Source organism: Hyla sarda, chromosome 9 (genome assembly GCF_029499605.1).
Source record: "Hyla sarda isolate aHylSar1 chromosome 9, aHylSar1.hap1, whole genome shotgun sequence".
In the NCBI taxonomy this organism is placed as follows: Eukaryota; Metazoa; Chordata; class Amphibia; order Anura; family Hylidae; genus Hyla; species Hyla sarda.
The window spans coordinates 154,098,224-154,122,632 of record NC_079197.1 but is presented as its reverse complement, the minus strand read 5'-3'; the positions used below and the strand labels follow the sequence as shown (position 1 = coordinate 154,122,632).

Here is a 24,409-nt window from a genome sequence, read left to right as displayed (position 1 = left end):
TACCTTTATAATGTCATAACTGCTTCATACATATTACCTTTATAATGACATAACTGCTTCATACATATTACCTTTATAATGACATAACTGCTTCATACATATCACCTTTATAATGATATAACTGCTTCATACATATCACCTTTATAATGATATAACTGCTTCATACATATTACCTTTATAATGTCATAACTGCTTCATACATATTACCTTTATAATAATATAACTGCTTCATACATATTACCTTTATAATGATATAACTGCTTCATACATATCACCTTTATAATGATATAACTGCTTCATACATATTACCTTTATAATGACATAACTGCTTCATACATATTACCTTTATAATAATATAACTGCTTCATACATATCACCTTTATAATAATATAACTGCTTCATACATATTACCTTTATAATGATATAACTGCTTCATACATATCACCTTTATAATGATATAACTGCTTCATACATATTACCTTTATAATGATATAACTGCTTCATACATATTACCTTTATAATAATATAACTGCTTCATACATATTACCTTTATAATAATATAACTGCTTCATACATATTACCTTTATAATGATATAACTGCTTCATACATATTACCTTTATAATGACATAACTGCTTCATACATATTACCTTTATAATAATATAACTGCTTCATACATATTACCTTTATAATGATATAACTGCTTCATACATATTACCTTTATAATAATATAACTGCTTCATACATATTACCTTTATAATGATATAACTGCTTCATACATATTACCTTTATAATGATATAACTGCTTCATACATATTACCTTTATAATGATATAACTGCTTCATACATATTACCTTTATAATGATATAACTGCTTCATACATATTACCTTTATAATAATATAACTGCTTCATACATATTACCTTTATAATGATATAACTGCTTCATACATATTACCTTTATAATGATATAACTGCTTCATACATATTACCTTTATAATGACATAACTGCTTCATACATATTACCTTTATAATGATATAACTGCTTCATACATATCACCTTTATAATGATATAACTGCTTCATACATATTACCTTTATAATGATATAACTGCTTCATACATATTACCTTTATAATGATATAACTGCTTCATACATATTACCTTTATAATGATATAACTGCTTCATACATATTACCTTTATAATAATATAACTGCTTCATACATATTACCTTTCTAATGATATAACTGCTTCATACATTAAAGTGTACCTGTCATATCAGAGAAAAAACTAAGCTCCTTTATGTTAAGGGTTATGCAGATTTTTAATATCTTTTTTATGTATACACACACTGGAGAGATATGAAAAGAAGACGTAGAGATCACTTACCACTGTTTCGATGCCGTGTTCTTTATTCAGACGGTAAAAGGTGGCTATACATGGATGGGTGGTACGACAAGGCAGTAGGTAGTGGGGAGCCCTGTCCGGAGTGACGGGGCCGTATCACATCCTCTGGGTGTTTCCCCAGGCCTGGAGGTGAGGTCAATTCCGGGCCTGAGGAAATGCCCAGAGGGCGTGATACGGCGCTGTCGCTCCAGATGGGGCTCCCCACTACCTACTGCCTTATCGTACCACCCATCCATGTATAGCCACCTTTTACCATCTGAATAAAGAACACAGCATCGGAACAGTGGTAAGTGATCTGCGTCTTCTTTTCATATGTCTCCAGTGTGTGTATACAGTGATCACTTAGCGAGAGCACCACCACCTAAGTGCTAGTGTGAATAGCGCTGAACACGCGACCGCAAGATATACCTATTGATTGTCCCACAGCAGTGCCAGGTGAATCTCTATAGACTTGGTCTTTTTAATGTGTCTAGCGTATGTATTTGGCCATATACATCCCTCTGTTCTGCTGCTCACTCATTCTGATATACACTGCTCAGAAAGAGGTGTCTCTAAGGTAAGCACTGAGCCCGCTCTCACTCACCATGCATTCACTTCCTCCCTGAGTCTGCTGTGCTGTGCTGGGTCTCTTTATCCAATCACTGCCGGCTGCTCTGTAACTCCCTCCAGTTTTCATGCTGCAGTCTGATAGGACAGGAGTGAGCACAGAGGAGTGCTAGTCCCGCCCTCACTTCCTGGACTTTGTCCATGCCTGTACTTCAGCTGGGACAAAGATTATGATGTTTTGGATGGTATGGGGACCCCTAGTGGTGTTTTTTTTTTTTTTTTTAGAAGCCATGATTTCTCTAAAAAGGAGATAACATTTTTATAAAGTATATTAGAACAGTTATTGTTTTGCCAAGATGTTCAACATATATAATGTTTTTGAATCTGATGGTCCCCATTTAAGGAAATTGTGATGCGGGGGTGAATAGGATTGCCCTTACCTTCTTGTATTGTGCAAGATAAGGAGATCGTTGCTGTTGCCCACCCAAGGTTTCACAATCAGGACCCGGTTGCTAATAGAGACTTGAGAAAGAGCACAGCAGAGAGGCTCATAGCGCATTGTCATTGTTTTCATAATTTTATTTTCTACGTACAATAAATCAGCTTATATACTCTAAAGAACTTTCCCATAGCCCTTACATATTTTTTCCTGATTTTATGTATCCTGGCATTTATGGCTATACACAAGCACCTTATAGGGATGTAGAGGAAAATACATGTAGGGAACTTCTGTTATTCTTGAAAAAGTTGTCAGTTTTCCTTTAAGAAAGAAGAAGGACAGAGCTACACAGACCAGATTTTCTGCAGTACAGTGTCTACTATTTTTTTATGGCAATCATAAAGACTCAATACTAGTCACACAGCAGGCTCCCCATGCTAACCACTGTCTATAGCCTCATGGTGTCCAGGGGTGAACTTCCAGGCCGCCATGTTTGGAAATTGCATATCAACTTCACTGCAGCAAAGGCAATACAATATGTACATAGCATTAGATACTATACATTAAATAGGTATTCCAATGCTAGTCATCTTATCCACTCTACCAAGGAGGAATTACCTAATATCTACCATTTGGATTCCCTACTCATCTACTGTGGGCATCTACCTAATGAGGGAGAGGGATTACCTAACTTGCTATCTACTGGAAGGGATTATCTACCTACCTACTAAGGGCATCTACCTAGTGGGGAAAAATTACTCAACCACCACCACACAATCCCCCTGCCCTCCCCCCAACACGCTCACCCACCTGCTAAAATGCACCTTCGCCTGTAGAGACAAAAATCCATGTACCGGCCCTGCTTCTATGGCCAAATGTCTTCTGCTGGCCAAATATGTGCAGAGAACAAGACAGTGCCCTGCTAGCTCAACCAGCCTGCCAGTCTATACAGAGTTGTCTCCTGAGATCTGGTCACTGTGTAGATAAATAGATAAGAATCCATGCTCTCTGTTCACACAGCTTCTTATCTGTCAGCCATCCGGCTCCTCCAGTGACTGCTGAGTGGCTGATAGAGATAAGAACCAGTGTGTGCAGAGCAGGGGGACTCTACCTACTTGGTGGAATCTGCCTTAGGCTGGGTTCACACCACGTTTTGTACTTACGGTTCCCGTATACGGCTGGCAGGAGGGGGCTTAATCGCGGTGCCCACGCTCAGCCGTATAGGGGAACCGTATTTAATGCATGTCTATGAGCGACTGGAGTGAACCGCAGCCTCCGGTCGGCTGTGTTTTCGGCTGTATACGGTTTCCCGACCGCAGGCAAAAACGTGGTCGACCGCTTTTTTGCCTACGGTCGGGAAACCGCATACGGGCAAAAACGCAGCCGACCGGAGGCTGCGGTTCACTCCGGTCGGCTCATAGACATACATTAAATACGGTTCCCCTATATGGCTGAGTGCCGGCGCCGCGATTAAGCCCCCCCCCCTCCTCCCAGCCGTATACGGGAACCGTAAGTACAAAACGGGGTGTGAACCCAGCCTTATGGTGATCAACCTACTAGGTAGACATAGCAACATTATCTCACCAACCATCAAACTGGCCAAACAGAAAGAGGCCACAAGTGGTTCACTCAGGAGATAAACACCCACACAAAAAGAACCAGTTATGTAAAAATAGCAATTTTATTAGACATATATACAAAATGGACATACATATAAAATATCATAAAGCAAATAAAATACAGGCACTGAAATGACAATTACAGAAAAGGGGAGAAGGTATGGGAGACGCAAAAGCATGGAATACAGGGAATAATGCACAATATGTAAGGCGACACCATTACTGGTGTAAAGAAACAAGGAAAAGGTGGTATGACCACAGATGAGTACAAGAGAAACGGAGTCATAAGAATAAAAAACAGTATTAAAAAAATCACAGAAAATGCAAACAACATAAAGACATTCTGCCATGCATCATGCATGCTTACAGCTCCAACCCCAACGTACGTTTTGCTTTGTGCTTCGTCAGGGGGCGTCGAAGCACAAAGTGAAACGTACGTTGGGGTTGGGGCTGGTCGGTTGGCATCAGTAATGGTGTCGCCTTATATATTGTGCATTATTCCCTGTATTCCATGCTTCTGCGCCTCCCATACCTTTTCCCCTTTTCTGTAATTGTCATTTAAGTGCCTGTATTTGATTTCCTTCATGATATTTTGTATGTATGTCCATTTTGCATATATGTCTAATAAAATTGCTATTTTCACCTAACTGGTTCTTTTTGTGTGGGTGTTTAGACATAATAATATACTTGGAGGAACCTACAGCACCTACCTGGCTATCTGTGTGAATTTGCCAGCTAAAGAGGTATGCCTATCTACTAGGGAAAGCTACCTACCTACTTGTGGAACCTAACTACTTATTGGGAGTCTACATACTGGGTGGACAAATTGAAAAACTTGGGGGGAACCTACCTGTGGCTAGTGGTGGTGAGAAAACAACGTAATGGATACTTAGGTTGTCAGGTTTGTGATTCATGAAGTAGAGTTGTAATATAGTAAATGGTGGATGATGAGGGTTGTAGTTGTCAGGTGGCAGAAGTGTTTAAACCCTATAATTAATGAATTTCCAAACTAACCACTACTTTAAAGGGGTATCAGCTGCTGCTTGCGCCACAGGAAGTTCTTTTGTTTTTAAATGTATTTTCTGTCTGACCACAGTGCTCTCTGTTGACACCTCTTTCCATGTAAGAAACTGTCTAGAGTAGGAGCAGAGCCCCATAGAAAACAAATCCTACTTTGGACAGTTCCTGACATGGACAAAGGTGTCAGCAGAGAGCACTGTGGTCAGAGAGAAAATAAATTTAAAAACAAAATAACTTCCTGTGGAGCATACAGCAGCTGATAGGTACTGGAAGGGTTAAGGTTTTTTAATAGAAGTAATTTACAAATCTGTTTAACTTTCTGGCACCAGTTGATTTAAAGCGGTCCTGGAAGCGGTGGTGGGGATATTTGGGGCCTATTGTCCGGGTAGCTGGTGTGCGGGGCCCTGGGTGGAGTTGTGAGGTGAGGAAGGGGTGCTAAAAAATCTGGTGCTTCTCGAATTGTGTCCCATTGTGGTGGCCATGTCCGTCTGGGGAGACAGATTCAGGAATAAAAAAAAATGTAATTGTGATAATATGAGGGTGGTGATGGCGATCCTGAACTTGTCAGCTTCTTTTCCTCCTGTGGTGCGTTTGTTGCAGCATCTGGTTTTGTTATGTTTGTCCTTGAATATGTGGGTACTGGCAGTACATGTTCCGGGGGTGAAAAATGAGATTGCTGACACCCTCTCCCGTTCACAATGGTCACGGTTCCAGTCGCTGGTGCCTCAGGCGGACGCTGTGGAAGTTCCATGCCCAGAGGAGTTGTGGGTCCTGCCATTTCGACGGCGGTTTTGTGTCTCAGGGTTTACAGGTTACGTTGCTTGCCAGGGGATGGTCTGCTGTTGAGACATCTGGACATCTTGTCTAGATTTCAGTTTCTGGTGAATTTTCGGACATGTTTGGAGGCCGAGGGTGCAGATAGGGGGTGTTTCAGTTGGCATTCTTTTAGGATTGGGGCAGCAACGCAGGCAGTACGTTGGGGGTTAGGTGATTATATGATTAGACATATTGGGCGGTGGAAGTCTATTCCTTTCAGAACTTATGTTAGGTTGGACACTTAGAGCGTAGAGTGGTTGTTATATTATTGTTGTATTTATTCTGCCATGTTTTCCTTTTCTTTTTGTCTTTCAGATCCTCCTTGCCTGGTCTGGATTATGGGGCATTCATATGTTCATTGGAGGGGCTTTACGGGCTTCAGTTTGCCCAAATGGAAGACAGACAGGTTTTTCTCGTGAGGTGGCTGTGCTGAGATGGTTTGGTTTGAGAGGGATGGTGTGGAATAGGGTGCTGTCGGATTTTAATAAATTTGTACGGATGGACAGGGCGCTAGAGATCCTAGTTCTCCATGTGGGGGGGGGGGGAACGTTTTGATTTGGGGGCTCACCCATTCTGGGAGCTGATCTGAGACATCAAGTTTGGCAATCTGTGGGTGTGGGCCATGTTTGCTATGGGGATTTACTCCTGCTCTGGACAGTTCCTGATACGGGCATCAGGTGTCAGCAGATAGCATTGTGGACAAGACAAAAAAAGTCTGTGGCAGACAGCTGCTAATAAGTACTGTAAGGGTAAAGAATTTTTTAATAGAAATAATTTACAAATCTGTTTAACTTTCTGACACCAGTTGATTTAAAAAAAAATGTTTTCCACCAGAGTACCCCTTTAAGGACACAGCCCATTTTGGCCTTGAGGACGCAGTCAATATTCATTGTACTGAAACCTTTTATTTTACCATAAAATGTGCAGCACAACTAAAAAAAATATTATTTGTGGAGGAGGAATTGATAAGAAAATGGCAATTCTGCAAATCTTGGGGGTTCGGGTTTTACTCCGTGCTATGGTAAAAATGACATGTACTTTTTTTTTCAGGAGGTCAATGTGATTAAAATTATATCCAATTTATTTGGTTTTTCTATTATTGTACTACTTAAAGTAAAACTTTTTTTTTTTTAACATCCCTTACTTCATGTGTTCAATACTCTTTCCCTGTCTCCTTTTACATTATTACACATAGCTTATTTTTTAGCTTATTTGTTTTGGTTTATTTGTATGTATTACTTGAATTGTTACCAACATCTGGTGAAAATTTCACATCAATGTCACCTTTAGAAATATATTTAGTGAGAAAATTGGTGACGTGTTCAATACTTATTTCACCCACTGTAGATCGTATTACAGAACCTTGCTATGCATTTTGGAGGAAATTTACTGAATCATACGTCGCATTTATAAAGCTCCGCCCATTTTCACTGCGCTAGATTTACTAAAAATTGAGCATGAAATTTGAATGTGTAGAGAACGCGCCCCTTTATATGAATCCATGCCCCCTTCCTGCCCCCTTAGTAGAAGTAAGGCAGGAAAAAACCCTTGAAGTTGGCGCTCCTGCTTCCCTTTGGCTCAGCAGCGGCTCGTACCCCTAGCACCCAAACTTTGGTTGTGGGTTACATGCGCATTTGATAATATTACAAGGTGAGCAGCCATCTATAAGCTCCACGGGGTTGCCCCCCCACTCACCACTCTCTTACCCCTGGGTAAGGCTGGGTTCCCGTTAAGTTTTCCCCCATACGGAAGCGCATTCGGCAGGAGGGAGCTGAAACCTCGCGCTCCTGTATGCCTTTCTATGCGCTCCCATATGTAATTAATTTCAATGAGCCAGCCAGAGTGAAACGTTCGGTCAACCATGGTTTTAGGTCCTGTTGTAAAAGAGCATACGGCGCAAAAATGAGTCGACTGGACCTAACATTTCACTCCGGCCGGCTCATTGAAATGAATTACATACGGGAGAGCATAGAAAGGCATACGGGAGCGCGAGGTTTCAGCTCCCCCCCTGCCGTATGTGCTCCCGTATGGGGGGAAACGTAATGGGAACCCAGCCTAATACACGAGGCGCCGTCCTTCGGTCTTTTTCCTTTTTTCTACACAGATTCCTGTCCCCTTGGTTTGGGTGGTGTATATTTTTACAAATAAAACAGCAGCAACTATATGAAAAATACCCCAAATTGCACAGCTTAGTAATTCTCCCCCATCGTTTTTCAAAGGGCTATCTGAATACCATGGTGTTTTCCGCAGGAACTTTTACAGCATATATTTTAACTTTATTTTAAATGTACAACAAAATATATAAAAGATGTACAAGGACAGTTTATTCTTATTCACTTGGTGGCTTTTTACTAACCAACACCCGAAATGCTTCCTGTTCGCATTAACACAACTCTTATTTATGGTATTTATTATGACGGAAGCTAAAACAAAAAAGTTTTTAGCCAGGGAGGAAGTTGTGGTCTTTTAAGGCCTGTTACATAAACCAATGAAATTAAATATCACTATGGCAACAGTGCAAGGCAAATCATCACCCGCCAGAGAGTTACTTTACATAAAATGTCAGGTACAAAGTGACTAGGTTTAGTTCTGACATTCTTATTCTGTATAGATCGCAGGAGCTCCAAAAACTCTTGGGCGCTCACAGTACATGGAAGGGTAGTTGGTGGGGGGATGCCAGTGAATGCGCTCCTGACAAAATGCTTCTTGTGCTATCTGCACTCTTCTGCCTGAGTCCCAAGAGGCAGGTCTTTTGGGATCCACTACTAGTAATCAGGGCTGGACTGGGTGTGAAAACCAGCCCTGCAAAAATGACATACCAGCCCCATAGTGTTACGTCATTATACCAGCATCGTCATTTTCTTGTTCATAAAAGGTAAAATCATGCATTTTAAAGCATATTAGTTTCCCCACATTAGGTGCAGTATAGTTCCCCCCACATTAGGTTGGCAGTATAGTTCCCCCCACATTAGGTTGGCAGTATAGTTCCCCCCGCATTAGGTTTGCAGCATAGTTCCCCCCACATTAGGTGCAGTACAGTTCCCCCCACATTAGGTGCAGTACAGTTCCCCCCACATTAGGTGCAGTACAGTTCCCCCCACATTAGGTGCAGTACAGTTCCCCCACATTAGGTGCAGTACAGCCCCCCCCCCACATTAGATGCAGTACAGTTCCCCCCCCCCACATTAGATGCAGTACAGTTCCCCCCACATTAGGTGCAGTACAGTTCCCCCCACATTAGGTGCAGTACAGTTCCCCCCACATGAGGTGCAGTATAGTTCCCCCACATTAGGTGCAGTATAGATTCCCCACATTAGGTGCAGTATAGTTTCCCCACATTAGGTGCAGTATAGTTCCCCCACATTAGGTGCAGTATAGTTCCCCACATTAGGTGCAGTCACGGAGGACAAGCAGGGCTCTGCACACTGAGGACAAGCAGGGATCATTACGCTGAGGACAAGCGGGGCTTTGTACGCTGAGGACAAGCGGGGCTCTGTACAGGGAGGACAAGTGGGGCTCTGTACACCAAGGACATGCAGGGCTCTGTGCAGTGAGGACATGAAGGGCTCTGTGCAGTGAGGACATGCAGGGCTCTGTACCTGAGGACAAGCAGGGTTCTGTACACTGAGGACAAGAAGGGCTCTGTAACTGAGGACAAACAGGGCTCTGTACCTGAGGACAAGCGGGGCTCTGTACACTGAGGACAAGCGGATCTCTGTACACTGAGGACAAGCAGGGCTCTGTACACTGAGGACAAGCAGGGCTCTGTACACTTAGGACAAGCAGGGCTCTGTACACTGAGGACAAGCAGGGCTCTGTACACTTAGGACAAGCAGGGCTCTGTACACTGAGGACAAGCAGGGCTCTGTACACCGAGGACAAGCAGGGCTCTGTACACCGAGGACAAGCAGGGCTCTGTACCTGAGGACAAGCAGGGCTCTGTACACTGAGGACATGCAGGGCTCTGTACACTGAGGACAAGCGGGGCTCTTTACACTGAGGACAAGAGGGGCTCTGTACCTGAGAACAAGCGGGGATCAGTACCTGAGGACAAGCGGGATTCTGTACCTGAGGACAAGAGGGGCTTTGTACGAGAGAGAAAGCAGCCAGGACGGCAGGCGCACTGATCGGTGGTACAGTGAACTCTGACATTGCGCTGCTGCGTTTAGACGTGAGCTCACGTCACCCCCACGGTGACGTGACCTCACGTCTAAGCGCAGCAACGCACCACACCGGAGTTCAAAGCGCCTCTCCCAGGCAGCCGACCACCCAGGGCCGTAAGTAAGAAGCAGGGCCGGCCTGGGACAGTGCAGGGCCAGCCCTCTTTATCGTCTGCGCCAGGCGGCCTCTATGGCCTATGCGGCCTATGCGGACCTATTTTCATGTAGGGGCCTGGAGCCCCTACACAGAGGCGGCTCTAGACTTTTTGAGGCCTTAGGCAAAAATAAATCTGAGCCCCCCCCCCCCAAGCGCAATAAAAAAAGAAGGAAAAAAAAAAGTTAAAAAAAAGTTAAAAAAATTAAAAATGTTTTTTTTCTGTGGGGCTCCCCTACCGAGGTTGATGAGCAAAAATAGAGGATAAAATGGTAAAAAGGGAAAAAAAACTTCAATGCACTATATCTATTTATCAGTGGGTATGTAGTTTAAAGTGCTGCTTTATACAGCAACTCACCAATGACGTCTTCTCTAATTTGCTTCGTTGCCTTCTCTTCTCCATCTGGTCTGGGCCATCATCATGATTTCTTCCACTCACAATTCTTCACTGTTAAACCTGCAAAACAAACCTATTAGGCTCCGCACTTTTTTTTCCCATGAGTGACAGAGGGGTGTAGAAGAGTGTACATGGGTAACAGAGGGGTGTGGAGGGGTGTACAGAGGGGTGTAGAGGAGTGTACATGGGTGACAGAGGGGTGTAGAAGATTGCACATGGGTAACAGAGGGGTGAAGAGGGGTGTACATGGGTGACAGAGGGGTATAGAGAAGTGTACATGGGTGACAGAGGGGTGTAGAGGAGTGTACATGGGTGACAGAGGGGTGTAGAGGAGTGTACATGGGTGACAGAGGGGTGTAGAGGGGTGTACAGAGGGGTGTAGAGGAGTGTACATGGGTAACTGAGGGGTGTAGAGGAGTGTGCATGGGTAACAGAGGGGTGTAGAGTAGTGTACAGAGGGGTGTAGAGGAGTGTACAGAGGGATGTAGAAGAGTGTACATGGATGAAAGAGGAGTGTAGAGGAGTGTACATGGGTGACAGAGGGGTGTAGAGGAGTGTACATGGATGAAAAAGGGGTGTAGAGGAGTATACAGAGGGGTGTAGAGGAGTGTACATAGGTGACAGAGGGGTGTAGAGGAGTGTACAGAGGGGTGTAGAGGAGTGTACATAGGTGACAGAGGGGTGTAGAGGAGTGTACAGAGGGGTGTAAAGGAGTGTACATGGGTAACTGAGGGGTGTAGAGGAGTGTGCATGGGTAACAGAGGGGTGTAGAGGAGTGTACAGAGGGGTGTAGAGGAGTGTACAGAGGGATGTAGAGGAGTGTACATGGATGAAAGAGGGGTGTAGAGGAGTGTACATGGGTGACAGAGGGGTGTAGAGGAGTGTACATGGATGAAAAAGGGGTGTAGAGGAGTATACAGAGGGGTGTAGAGGAGTGTACATAGGTGACAGAGGGGTGTAGAGGAGTGTACAGAGGGGTGTAGAGGAGTGTACATAGGTGACAGAGGAGTGTACATGGGTGGCAGAGGGGTGTAGAGGAGTGTACATGGGTGACAGAGGGGTGTAGAGGAATGTACATGGGTGACAGAGGGGTGTAGAGGAGTGTACCTGGGTGACAGAGGGGGTGTAGAAGAGTGTACATGGGTGACAGAGGGGTGTAGAGGAGTGTACATGTTTGACAGAGGGGGTGTAGAGGAGTGTACATGGGTGGCAGAGGGGGTGTAGAGGAGTGTACATGGGTGACAGAGGGGGTGTAGAGGAGTGTACATGGGTGACAGAGGGGGTGTAGAGGAGTGCACATGGGTGACAGAGGGGGTGTAGTGGAGTGTACATGGGTGACAGAGGGGGTGTAGAGGAGTGTACATGGGTGACAGAGGGGTGTAGAGGAGTGTACATGGGTGACAGAGGGGGTGTAAAGGAGTGTACATGGGTGGCAGAGGGGGTGTAGAGGAGTGTACATGGGTGACAGAGGGGTGTAGAGGAGTGTACAGAGGGGTGTAGAGGAGTGTATATGGGTGACAGAGGGGTATGGAGGAGTGGACAGAGGGGTGTAGAGGAGTGTAAATGGGTGACAGAGGGGTGTAGAGGAGTGTACATGGGTGACAGAGGGGTATAGAGAAGTGTACATGGGTGACCGAGGGTGTAGAGAAGTGTACATGGATGAAAGAGGGGTGTAGAGGAGTGTACAGAGGAGTGTAGCGGAGTGTACAGAGAGGTGTAGAGGAGTTTACATGGGTGACAGAGGGGTGTAGAGGAGTGTACAGAGAGGTGTAGAGGAGTTTACATGGATGACAGAGGGGTATAAAGGAGTGTACATGGATGAAAGAGGGGTGAAGAGGAGTGTACATAGGTAACAGAGGGGTGTAGAGGAGTGTACATAGGTGACAGAGGGGTGTAGAGGAGTGTACAGAGGGGTGTAGAGGAGTGTATATGGGTGACAGAGGGGTATAGAGGAGTGTACAGAGGGTTGTAGAGGAGTGTACAGAGGGGTGTAGAGGAGTGTATATGGGTGACAGAGGGGTATAGAGGAGTGTACAGAGGGGTGTAGAGGAGTGTACAGAGGGGTGTAGAGGAGTGTATATGGGTGACAGAGGGGTATAGAGGAGTGTACAGAGGGGTGTAGAGGAGTGTATATGGGTGACAGAGTGGTGTAGAGGAGTGTACATAGGTGACAGAGGGGTGTAGAGGAGTGTACATGGGTGACAGAGGGGGTGTAGAGGAGTGTACATGGGTGACAGAGGGGTGTAGAGGAGTGTACATGGGTGACAGAAGGGTGTAGAGGAGTGTACATGGGTGTAGAGGGGTGTAGAGGAGTGTACATGGGTGTAGAGGAGTGTACATGGGTGACAGAGGGGTGTAGAGGAGTGTACATGGGTGACAGAGGGTGTAGAGAAGTGTACATGGATTAAAGTGGGGTGTAGAGGAGTGTGCATAGGTAACAGAGGGGTGTGGAGGAGTGTACATGGGTGACAGATGGGTGACAGAGGGGTGTAGAGGAGTGTACATGGGTGGCAAGGGGGTGTAGAGGAGTGTACATGAGTGACAGAGGGGTGTAGAGGAGTGTACATGAGTGACAGATGGGTGACAGAGGGGTGTAGAGGAGTGTACATGGGTGGCAAGGGGGTGTAGAGGAGTGTACATGGGTGACAGAGGGGTGTAGAGGAGTGTACATGGGTGACAGAGGGGTGTAGAGGAGTGTACATGGGTGGCAGAGGGGTGTAGAGGAGTGTACATGGGTGACAGAGGGGTGTAGAGGAGTGTACATGGGTGACAGAGGGGGTGTAGAGGAGTGTACATGGGTGACAGAGGGATGTAGAGGAGTGTACATGGGTGACAGAGGGGTGTAGAGGAGTGTACATGGGTGACAGAGGGGGTGTAGAGGAGTGTACGTGGGTGACAGAGGGGGTGTAGAGGAGTGGACATGGGTGGCACAGGGGGTGTAGAGGAGTGTACATGGGTGACAGAGAGGTATAGAGGAGTGTACATGGGTGACAGAGGGGTGTAGAGGAGTGTACATGGGTGATAGAGGGGTATAGAAGAGTGTACATGGGTGGCAGATGGGTGTAGAGGAATGTACATGGGTGACAGAGGGGTGTAGAGGAGTGTACATGGGTGACAGTGGTGTAGAGGAGTGTAAATGGGTGACAGAGGGGTGTAGAGGAGTGTACATGGGTGACAGAGGGGTGTAGAGGAGTGTACAGAGGGGTGTAGAGGAGTGTACATGGGTGACAGTGGTGTAGAGGAGTGTAAATGGGTGACAGAGGGGTGTAGAGGAGTGTACATGGGTGACAGAGGGGTGTAGAGGAGTGTACAGAGGGTTGTAGAGAAGTGTACATGGGTGACAGTGGTGTAGAGGAGTGTAAATGGGTGACAGAGGGGTGTAGAGGAGTGTACATGGGTGACAGAGGGGTGTAGAGGAGTGTACAGAGGGTTGTAGAGGAGTGTACATGGGTGACGGAGGGGTGTAGAGGAGTGTACATGGGTGGCAGAGGGGGTGTAGAAGAGTGTACAAGGGTGACAGATGGGTGTAGAGGAGTGTACATGGGTGACAGAGGGGTGTACATGGGTGACGGGGGCATAGGGGGTGACAGAGGGGTTGACAGGAGTGACAGAGGGTTCAATAGGGGGTGGACATGGGTGACAAGGATGTGGTCAGGGGGGTGGACAATGGAGGATGTACATGGGTGACAGGGATGGACAGGGGTGACAGAGGGTTGGATGGGGGGTGGACATGGGATGACAGGAGGGTGGACATGGGAGACAAGGGGGTCAGAGGGTTGGACAAGGGGGTAAAAGAGGGACAGGAGTGACAGAGAGGGGTGGACTGGGGTAACAAAGGGACAGATGGGTGAACAGGAGGGTGGACATGGGTGACAGGGTAGACGTGGTAAACATGGGTGACAGGGATGGACAGGGGAGTGGACAAGGTGTACATGGATGATACGAGGGTGGACATGGGTGACAGGGGGGGAGGACATGGGTGACAGGGGGGTGGAAATGGGTGACAGGGGGGTGGACATGGGTGACAGGGGGGAGGACATGGGTGACAGGGGGGTGGACATGGGTGACAGGGGGGTGGACATGGGTGACAGGGGGGGTGGAAATGGGTGACAGGGGGGTGGATATGGGTGACAGGGGGTGAACATGGGTGACAGCGGGGTGAACATGGGTGACAGGAGGGTGAACATGTTTTATAACATTATTACAGACAGTGTACACACCTGACATCCTAACTGGCCATGGTGTGGGATGAGTATGGACTGGATCAGTGTTTCCCAACCAGGGTGCCTCCAGCTGTTGCAAAACTATAACTCCCAGCATGCCTGGACAGACTTAGGTGGGTGACAGGGGGGGTGGGGGGGTAGACATGGGTGACAGGGGGGTAGGACATGGGTGACAGGGATGGACAGGGAGGTAGGCAAGGCGGACATGGATGACAGGGGGGTGGACATGTGTGACAGGGGGGCAGAGGGTGGACCTGGGTGACAGTTGGGCGGTTTAGACAGGGTTGAGAAGGGATAACGGAGGGGTGGAAAATGTACGGTACCTTAAGAAAGCTGGCCTGCGCAAATGCAGCTCGCTCCGACGTGGGGCACCATTTTCGGCCGACTGCGCCGCAAGGGGGAGGGGGATGGTGGGGTTTGGACGCAGTGGACGCAGGGGACACCAAAATAAATCTCACCAAAATCACTGCTCTAATTACACGATTTAGGTGGCCGCGAGGCCCCCTTTAGCACGAGGCCTCAGGCGGCTGCCTATATCGCCTAATTAGAGAGCCACCGGGCCCTACGTTAATCTGGCCCCAAAGTGGCCCCAGGCCCAGCGGCCCACCGGGATAATTCCCAGTATCCCGGTAGGCCAGTCCGGGCCTGCTTGTAATGAGAAATGTCAGACTCATGTGGTGTCCCAATACTGGATCTCGTTCTATGGGCTAAAGCTTGATTTGCGCCCGTTGCTCCATGGTGTATTCCATTATACTGAAGTGTGATCCTGAAGTTATAAATAGTTACAGTTTTTTTTTTAAGAGAAAGCTGCAGAGTGACCCAGGTGACTCTGACGCCCCAATGGGAGCCCCCCCCAACATTGGCCTTGTAGTGTAGGGGGGGAGAGCTGCTCAGTCTGAGTCTGAGTCTAGTCAGGAGTTGTTGTTAGGAGAGAGGAGTCTAAGTCCAGCTCGCGTTCAGTTGTGAGCTGAGTTACAGTGTGGAATAACAGTATGTGGAGACATCTGAGGAGGCCTAAGGAGAAGAAATCCAAAAACCTGCAGCTACGCAAATCTCAGGAAAACCCCATCGCTCAGGTAAAGTTCAAGCCTGGCAGTAGGGGAAAAATGATTGTCAATCAGTCTAAAGTCTCTCATTCAGCATGGGCTGTCATTAATCTCAAGTCTGCAGTTTCAGCAACTACAAGTCCCAGCAAGGCTGTACTACTGTGCAGGCTGTAACAAATCTATCTCACTAAAGATAGTTTTCCGTAACCTTGCATTATGGTCATCATTGTCGTCTTGCCTGGCCTAGGAGAACTATCTCAACCTCGGAACGTGTAGGTTAACATTGCCCTGGCATCACAAATTTGGCATCTCAACCACATTCCACTTGTGGTTTATACTGTGGGAAAGATGAAGAGCCTGCAGCAAATGTCCCCACAAGATCTACTGCTTAAAGTGGTACTCTCACCCTAAACATCTTATCCCCTACATGAATGGAGGAGGCATGGTGTGACATAACTAACATGGAAGCCCCAGGCTTCCATGTTCAGAACGCTGCCGCTGACGGCCCAGAGATCGTGGGGGGGGGGGGGGGGGGTCCCAGCGGCCGGACCCCCTGCAATGAGATATCTTATCCCCTTTAAAGCCTGGAGGAGGAGAAGGAATAAAAAGGAGAAGAGGGAGTCCCAAGGTTGGGCATGATCTTGAGTTAATGTAAAATGGGTGTGGGAGGATCAGATATTGGGTGCATATTAAAAGAGTGTTCCTTGCCCAGGATAAATTTAATTTCTGCTTCACTGGTCTGGGGTTAAGGTGCATGTGGTGTTCTTGATACTTGACTAAAATAGTTCAGCCAAACATCTTGCTAATGTCTTTGGGTCATTACACCGACATTGTGAGTAACATTAAAGGGGTTATCCAACATAAGGTGACTTTAGTTATTTATTTATCTTTATCTTTATTAGTTTAAAATCTGCATAGCTCATTTAACTCTTGTGAAATAGTGAGTCCGTCCTGCAATTACATTTCCATAACAAGATAGGTCAGTGTTTCCCAACCCAGTCCTCAAGGCACACCAACACTCCGGCTTTTTTCAGTTACTCCATTGGAATAGAACAGGGAAAAATTAAAATCCTGGACTGTTGATGTGCCTTGAGGACTGGGTTGGGAAACACTGATAGGTGAGTAATACAAACGATATATCATTTTCAGTTGAATTAACTGCAATTTTTTTTGTGACAATACCCTCGTATTTTTTAAAATCCTATCCCACTTACCCTTTTTCTAGTACCCCCACTAAATTACCCCATTTATCTTTAATTCTATCCTGAAATCTTAAAGAAATACAATTAAGTTTTTTATATACAATTTTTTGTGCTTTTCTCCCCTCTGTAGGCGACACTATAAAATGAATTAACCTGTGAGACACTATTATAAACACACCTCTTTTAACCATGCTTTTCTCCACCTGACATAATTGTTGATACCAAAACAACCCATTTTGTTTCATATTAAACACCTCCATTCATTTTTGAAAGGGAAATATATCTAATACCATAAGATTTCCAAAATCCACTATCTATACCCTTCTTAAATTCTCTTAAATTCTCGTTCCCCTAAAGTGTTGAGCATTCCAAACTAGTGTTGATTTTGCACATCCCTTTTATACCTTACCACACGTTTTGATACAATTTAATAAAACTGTTTTAAACTGTTTACCTGTGCCCTTGCTTCCAATACCCCTTTACAGAAAATCAATTTCTGTAAAATGTGATCTATTATTGCATTACACCTACCATGTTTTATTATATTTTATTTATTCAGATGGGCCGGAACATGTACTGGCTTAAGCAGGGGGACACATCTGGCACTGCATGAGTCCCTGGCGGTGTAGTGTGTTACTGATGGTAGCCTGTGTTACTTTGGTCCCAGCTCTCTCTAGGTTATTCACTAGGTCCCTCCGTGTGGTTCTGGCATTTTTGCTCACCGTTCTTGTGATCATTTTGACACAACGGGGTGAGATCTTGCGTGGAGCCCGAGATCGAGGGATATTATCAGTGGTCTTGTATGTCTTCCCTTTTCTAATAATTGCTCCCACAGTTGATTTCTTCACAACAAGCTGCTTGCCTATTGCAGATTCAGTCTTCCCAGCTGGTGCTGGTCTACTTTTTTGTTTCTGGTGTCCTTCGACAGCTCTTTGGTCTTGACCATAGTGGAGTTTGGAGTGTGATTGTTTGAGGTTGTGGACAGGTGTCTTTTATACTGATAACAATTCCAAACAGGTGCCATTCATACAGGTAACGAGTGGAGGACAGAGGAGACTCCTAAAGAAGAAGTTACAGGTCTGCGAGAGCCAGAAATCTTGCTTGTTTGTAGGTGACCAAATATTTATTTTACTGAGGAATTTACCATTTAATTAATTAGAAATCCTACAATGTGATTTCCTGTATTCTTTCCCCCTATTCTGTCTCTCATAGTTGAGGTATATCTATAATGACAATTACAGGCGCCTCTCTCATCTTTTTAAGTAGGAGAACTTGCACAATTGGTGGCTGACTAAATACTTTGTTTCCTCACTGTACATAATAGACAACCTGACACAAATAGCATCTGGTCTGATTAAGTGAAATAGTTTCTCTCCACAAACAGCTGAAGATTTGCATTCACTTACTTAGAATATGCATTAGATGATCATACATTTCATGTGTTACAAGGTCATTCCATCTTAGACATTTACAGTGTATCCATGGGATATCTCATAATAAATGTCTGAGTATGGGACCATACATATGGGACCTGCACCAATGTCAAGAGTCAGGGTCCCATGGATATGCCCTAAATGTCGCATGATGGAAATACCCCTTTACATCTTAACATTCTTTAACTACAATAACCGGAATATTCATGACTGATTTTCAGAAGAACATTAGGTTACACTATTTGTAGAGCATATAACAGGTGCTTCCTGTTTAGAGCAATATGCTGCAGCAGAAATCTTCTACATGTATGATGTGGATCATCAAACATGTATCTTAAAGCGTACTTGTTGTTTCTAAAGAATTGTATAACTCTGCCTGGTTTTGTTAAATGAAGTAGAGTGATGACAAGGTGATTTTAGTGCTTTCACTGCTATTTTTGACCCCCTGAGCACAAACCCCTCCATGGTACACAGCTATTTCTCATTCTCTCCATTTCAGGGGGTGGGATTAGAGCTGATCTGTTTGCCAGTAGTACACACACAGTAACTTTCTTTCCCATACTTGTCTGGCTAATACCAAGACAATGTGTTCAGTAGAAAGGAGAAACAAGGCTGCATTCACCATAACTTCTTAGCATGCTTTATTCCTCCATCTCTGAACAATACAGGGTCGCGGGTGCAGGGTGAAGGTGCGTATAAGAGCGACACGTGTTTCACTCTAGTCTCACATCTTCTGGCTCTCAGATTTACCTGCAGCTTCCGTCCTATATGCGGTCCTCCCCCCCTTCACTCACCTGTATTCCGGTATTATAATTTTCAATCTCCTTGAACCACCGCTTCAATCGGAGCTCCATCCATTCATCGGAGGTCATGACGCTCCTGTTTCGCCTCTCCTCCACGTCACACGAGCCGACCCACATGGGCTCAGCCCAACCCACAGATCGTAACTCCTTCCGACGAGTGGGCAATGTTGGCGCCACTAAGGTGCAATCCATGTGATCAGAAGTTAAGGCAAACAGAACGCTATCCCTCCGGTCATGTTACGGCAATGTTTCCGCTTCAGAACTTCAGTTCTACGTGGGTGAATTGGGTAAGTTTTAAGCATTTGCAGGGATAGATATAAGGGTAATTTAAACCCACATGTTATTTATACTGTAGCAAGGACGGTAACTGCCAGGTAAACTTTGGGCAAAACATGCTGCAGCTAAAAATCACACATACTTTTGAGCAACAAAAATTTACAAAAAGACATAATTATAGAGTTTACAAGAAAACAGACATATCAGTTTTTTCATTGAGACCTAATGGCCCTTCTGCGTTTGTCCGCAGAATCCATTTTACCTCTTGCTGCAATAATTCTTTTGTCTGTCGCCTCCATTGTATGGACTTTGCACCAACTCTAAACCAGAGAATCTTAATACTTTAGGGTCACTGTTATGATAAATTTTCACATGCTCTATTAATCTTGGTGATCCAATTCCTGTGCTGACCGAGCGAAAATGTTTGCGTATTCTAACATATAAACAACGAATTGTTTTGCCAATATAAAAATATCCGCAGGGGCATTGGATCACATATACCACGAATTTGCTTTTGCAGGTCATGAAACTTTTTTCACTACAATCAATGCCGCCTACTCTCAGATATTTCGCTTGCATATTGAATTCACAAAAAGGACATTGTCCACAACGAAGGTTGCCTTTTAAAGATGTTTCACTGAGCCAGTTACTTATTATTTTTTCTCTAAATTGATTAAAGACTAATTCACTGGCTAAAGTTTTGTTACGTCTGTAAGAGAATAATTGGACATTTTTTTCTCCGCTAAATCAGGATCTGCTTCTATAACTCCCCAAACCTTCCTAATGGCATTTTGGATCTTATAGTCCATATCTGAGTGCTTGAAAGAGAATACAAATCTCTTTTGTGAAGATGGTTGCTTCTTTTCCTTAATAAATCCTTTCTTGATGTCTTTTTTGCTCTTTCAAAAGCAGTAAGTATGGAGGTTTTGGGGTACCCTCTCTCTTCTAATCTGATCATTAAATCATTGGCCTGTTCAATGAAATTTTCCTCAGTATTATTTATCCTTCTCAGCCTAAAAAATTGGCCATAGGGTATTGCACTCGTGACGTGCGGGGTGGGGGGGGGGGGGTGATAACTCTTCTAATGAAAGAGTGCATTTGTGTTAGAAGGTTTTCTATAATTTGATATTATAATTTCCCCATTTTTAACCTCCACCCGCACGTCAAGAAAGTCCAATTTGGTGCCTCCATAAATTGAAGTAAATTACATATTGAATTCATTGTCGTTTAGGTATGAAACAAAAGACTCAAATTGCTGGTGATCTCCACTCCACATGATAAAAATATCGTCCATAAATCTTAAGATGTCATTGGTGAATTTCAAATAGGAATTTTTTTTCCGAAAAAATATGGAATTTCTCAAACGCTGTGAGAAACAAATTTGCAAAGGTACATGCAACGGGCGTACCCATTGCAGTACCATATATCTGCTGGTACCATTTGTTGTTAAATCTGAAGGCATTGTGCTGTAAGATAAATCTTAGTGAATCACCTGTAAAGTTAACCAGATCCAGGTCCTTGCCATTGTCGATGAGGAGTCCCTCCACCACCCTGACCCCCAGGTCTTGGGGGATCCGAGTGTAGAGGGACTCCACATCAACAGAGGCAAGACTACAGTTTTCAATCCAGGATATTCCTTCGATTGTCTTGAGGAATTCACCAGTATCTTTTAAATATGTTGGGAGGTCTTGTAGAATGGGACGTAACAGCCAATCAACATATTTGGTAAGTCCCTCTGTCACTGACCCGATCCCAGAGACAATAGGACATCCAGGGGGTCGGGTCAGTGACGTGTGTATCTTTGGGATATAATACCAATAAGGCTTTTTTTGGAAATTTGGGTTATAGTTTCTCTGCAGTTTGTATTGAAATTACACCCCTGTCAGCGTATTTATGTAACAACAATTGTAGTTCATTCTGATATCGCTGTGTGGGATCCTCTTTCAGAAGGGAATGCACATTTTTATCAGAGAGGAGTCTCCTCCTCTTTATATTGTTGGTCTGAGAGTATAACTAAATTACCTCCTTTATCTGCCTTTCGGTATATCAAATGCTTTTGATTTTTGAGCCATTTTAATGCCTGTTTTTCCATACTGGTAAGGTTTTCACCTACTTTAGGATAGTTAATAGATCTGACCTCCTGTGATACTAGCATGGTGAATCTATCCATTGCTCCACACGGTTGGATGGGGGGGTAAAATGTGGAACTATTGCCCCCTGAGAAATACGACGGATTAGGGTCATCAATTGGCACTTCACCTTCTCCCTCCTCAGTGAGATCCACCAATAATTTTGCTCCCTCCACAACACTCTCATCAAAATCTGTAACGGTTCTAAAACCTAGAGGGCCTATCTTCATAGGTATTTCTCCTAGTTTTGGTTTGGGCAAAACTTGTTGGGATTTACAAAAATGTTTCCTCAGATTAACTTTGCGTAATTCTTTAAATACATCTATTTAAAAATTCTATTTCATCAAAAATTTCATGTATACAGTAATTAAGTCCTTTGGACAGCAAATTGGTGCATTCAGGAGGAATAGGTTGACCAGATAAATTAATTGCTGAGTCCATATGGATCTCCTCACTGTTCATGGCTGGTCCTTCCAAGTAACTTGCTTCCTTTTCTGCCCCAGATTGCCACGGGTGTTTCTTCTTCCACCCTGCCCGGCAGATCTTCCTTCTAAAGGGGCCACTTCTTTTGGGCTTTGAGGATTTTGAGGGCCTCTTACTTCATCAGATAGACTTGAGTCAGAGTCCGTTGTGCCATAATCTTGATGTTTCTTTTTAGTATAGCGGAATTTACGCCGTTGTACTCTCTTAGCACTCCACTTGAATATTCTGCCATTTTCGTAATCCAATTTATTACGTATAAACTTGTCTCTCTTTTTATATTTTATTTCAACCTGTGTTGTTAACATTTTTTTATCAAGTTTTTTCATCATCGTGACATACTGTTCCTCAGTTAGACATGTTCTTAATTCTGTTTTGGCACGGCATAGTTCAGATGTATTGTATTCACATTCTTTTTCGTTTTGCTGTAACACCATGCACACTAGAGTAAAAGCATGTGAAAGTAGGCATCTCTCCCCATTTTCTAAAAAGATTCATCTTCTGTAAACTGTGCTGGTTCCTTGTAATGTCTGAGCCCTCTTGGGACCCGATTCTTTATAAGAATTTAAGGAATTAATAGTCCAAAATAGGCATACTTCTTTTTCCGCCAATAAAGTTTCATCAACTGCAAAAGCAAATTTGTGGTATATGTGATCCAATGCCCCTGCGGATATTTTTATGTTGGCAAAAAAATTTGTTGTTCAGATGTTAAAATACGCGAACATTTTCGTTCGATCCGCACGGGCATTGGATCACCAAGATTAATAGAGCATGTGAAAATTTATCATAACAGTGACCCTAAAGTATTCTCTGGTTTAGAGTTGGTGCAAATTTCATACAATGGAGGTGACAGACAAAAAAATTATTGCAGCAAGAGGCAAAATAGGTCTGTAGGTGGAAAATTCAAAGAGTTATGATTTTTGGAACATGAGGTGGAAAATACGAAAGTGCAAAAATGAAAAAACCTGTGGTCCTTAAGGGATTAAAGAGGTACTCCTCTCCTAGACATCTTATCCTTTGGATAGGGGATAAGATGTCTGATAGCAAGGGTCTGGACGCTGGGACCCCTGCAATCTCTGGGCCAGCACCACAGTGTTCTGAACACGCCACACCCTCTACATGAATGCTGGGAGCATGACGGCTGTGGTCGCCAGTCATCCGGCACGGAGCGGAGCTTCTGAGATTGCGGGGGGAAGTTCCCAGTGGCCAGATTCTCATGATCAAACATCTTATCCCCTATAACATAGAAATGTGTACAGGAAAATATGTGTTAGGGGCTGGGGACACGGGAGGAGGAGGAGGCTTCAAGAATGACCAAAGCAGGAATAGGCCAAAATGACAAATAAGGTGTGTGGTTTAATGTTGTATAAAGCAAAAATGTCATCCTGAAGCATTGTAACTTAACTGCTCTGACACTTTATACCCAAATCTCCTGATAATAATCACAATATTAGAAGAGAGGGTTTTACAACATAAGCAAATGATATGGAGTATTTCCCACAAGTTTTATTAAATTTGTACTTTGTTATTGTTACAATTCTTATAGACTCAGCTAGTATACTTAAAAACACCTTAAGGACCAGGGGTTTTTCCGTTTTTGCATTTTCGTTTTTTCCTTCTTACTTTTAAAAAATCATAACTCTTTCAATTTTGCTTTGCAGTGACATCAGTCATTTTACCCAAAAATCTACGGCGAAATGGAAAAAAACGGAGACAAAATTGAAAAAAAACGCCATTTTGTTAATTTTGGGGGCTTCCGTTTATACACAGTAAATTTTTCAGTAAAAATGACACCTTATCTTCATTCTGTAGGTCCATACGATTAAAATGATACCCTACTTATGTAGGTTTGATTTTGTCGTACTTCTGGAAAAAATCATAACTACATGCAGGAAAATGTATACATTTAAAATTCTCATCTTCTGACCCCTATAACTTTATATTTTTCCGCGTATGGGGCGGTATGAGGGCTCATTTTTTGTGCCGTGATCTGAAGTTTTTAGCGGTACCATTTTTGCATTGATAGGACTTATTGATCGCTTTTTATTCATTTTTTCATTAAATAAAAAGTGACCAAAAATGCACAATTTGTTTGCGCGTATGCCATTGATCGTGCGGTTTAATTAACAATATATTTTTATAATTTCCGCACGCGGCGATACCACATATGTTTATTTTTATTTACACAGTTTTTTTTTTATGGGAAAAGGGGGTGATTCAAACTTTTATTAGGGAAGGTGTTAAATGATCTTTATTCACTTAA

General features: G+C 44.0%; 1 protein-coding gene across 2 annotated transcripts in view; it reads left to right on the top strand.

Annotated features, from left to right (window-relative positions):
- Positions 1-24,409, top strand: part of P2RY10 (P2Y receptor family member 10) — a 59,869-nt gene that overhangs the window by 21,603 nt on the left and 13,857 nt on the right. Inside the window, exon 3 of one of the 2 annotated variants that reach the window (XR_008847674.1) lies at positions 6,159-6,352. The exons of the other annotated variant lie outside the window; for it this stretch is intronic. The gene's annotated coding sequence lies outside the window, so the exon portion shown is untranslated. Of the gene's footprint in view, positions 1-6,158; positions 6,353-24,409 lie in introns of those variants that run through there. 2 annotated transcript variants of the gene reach the window in all.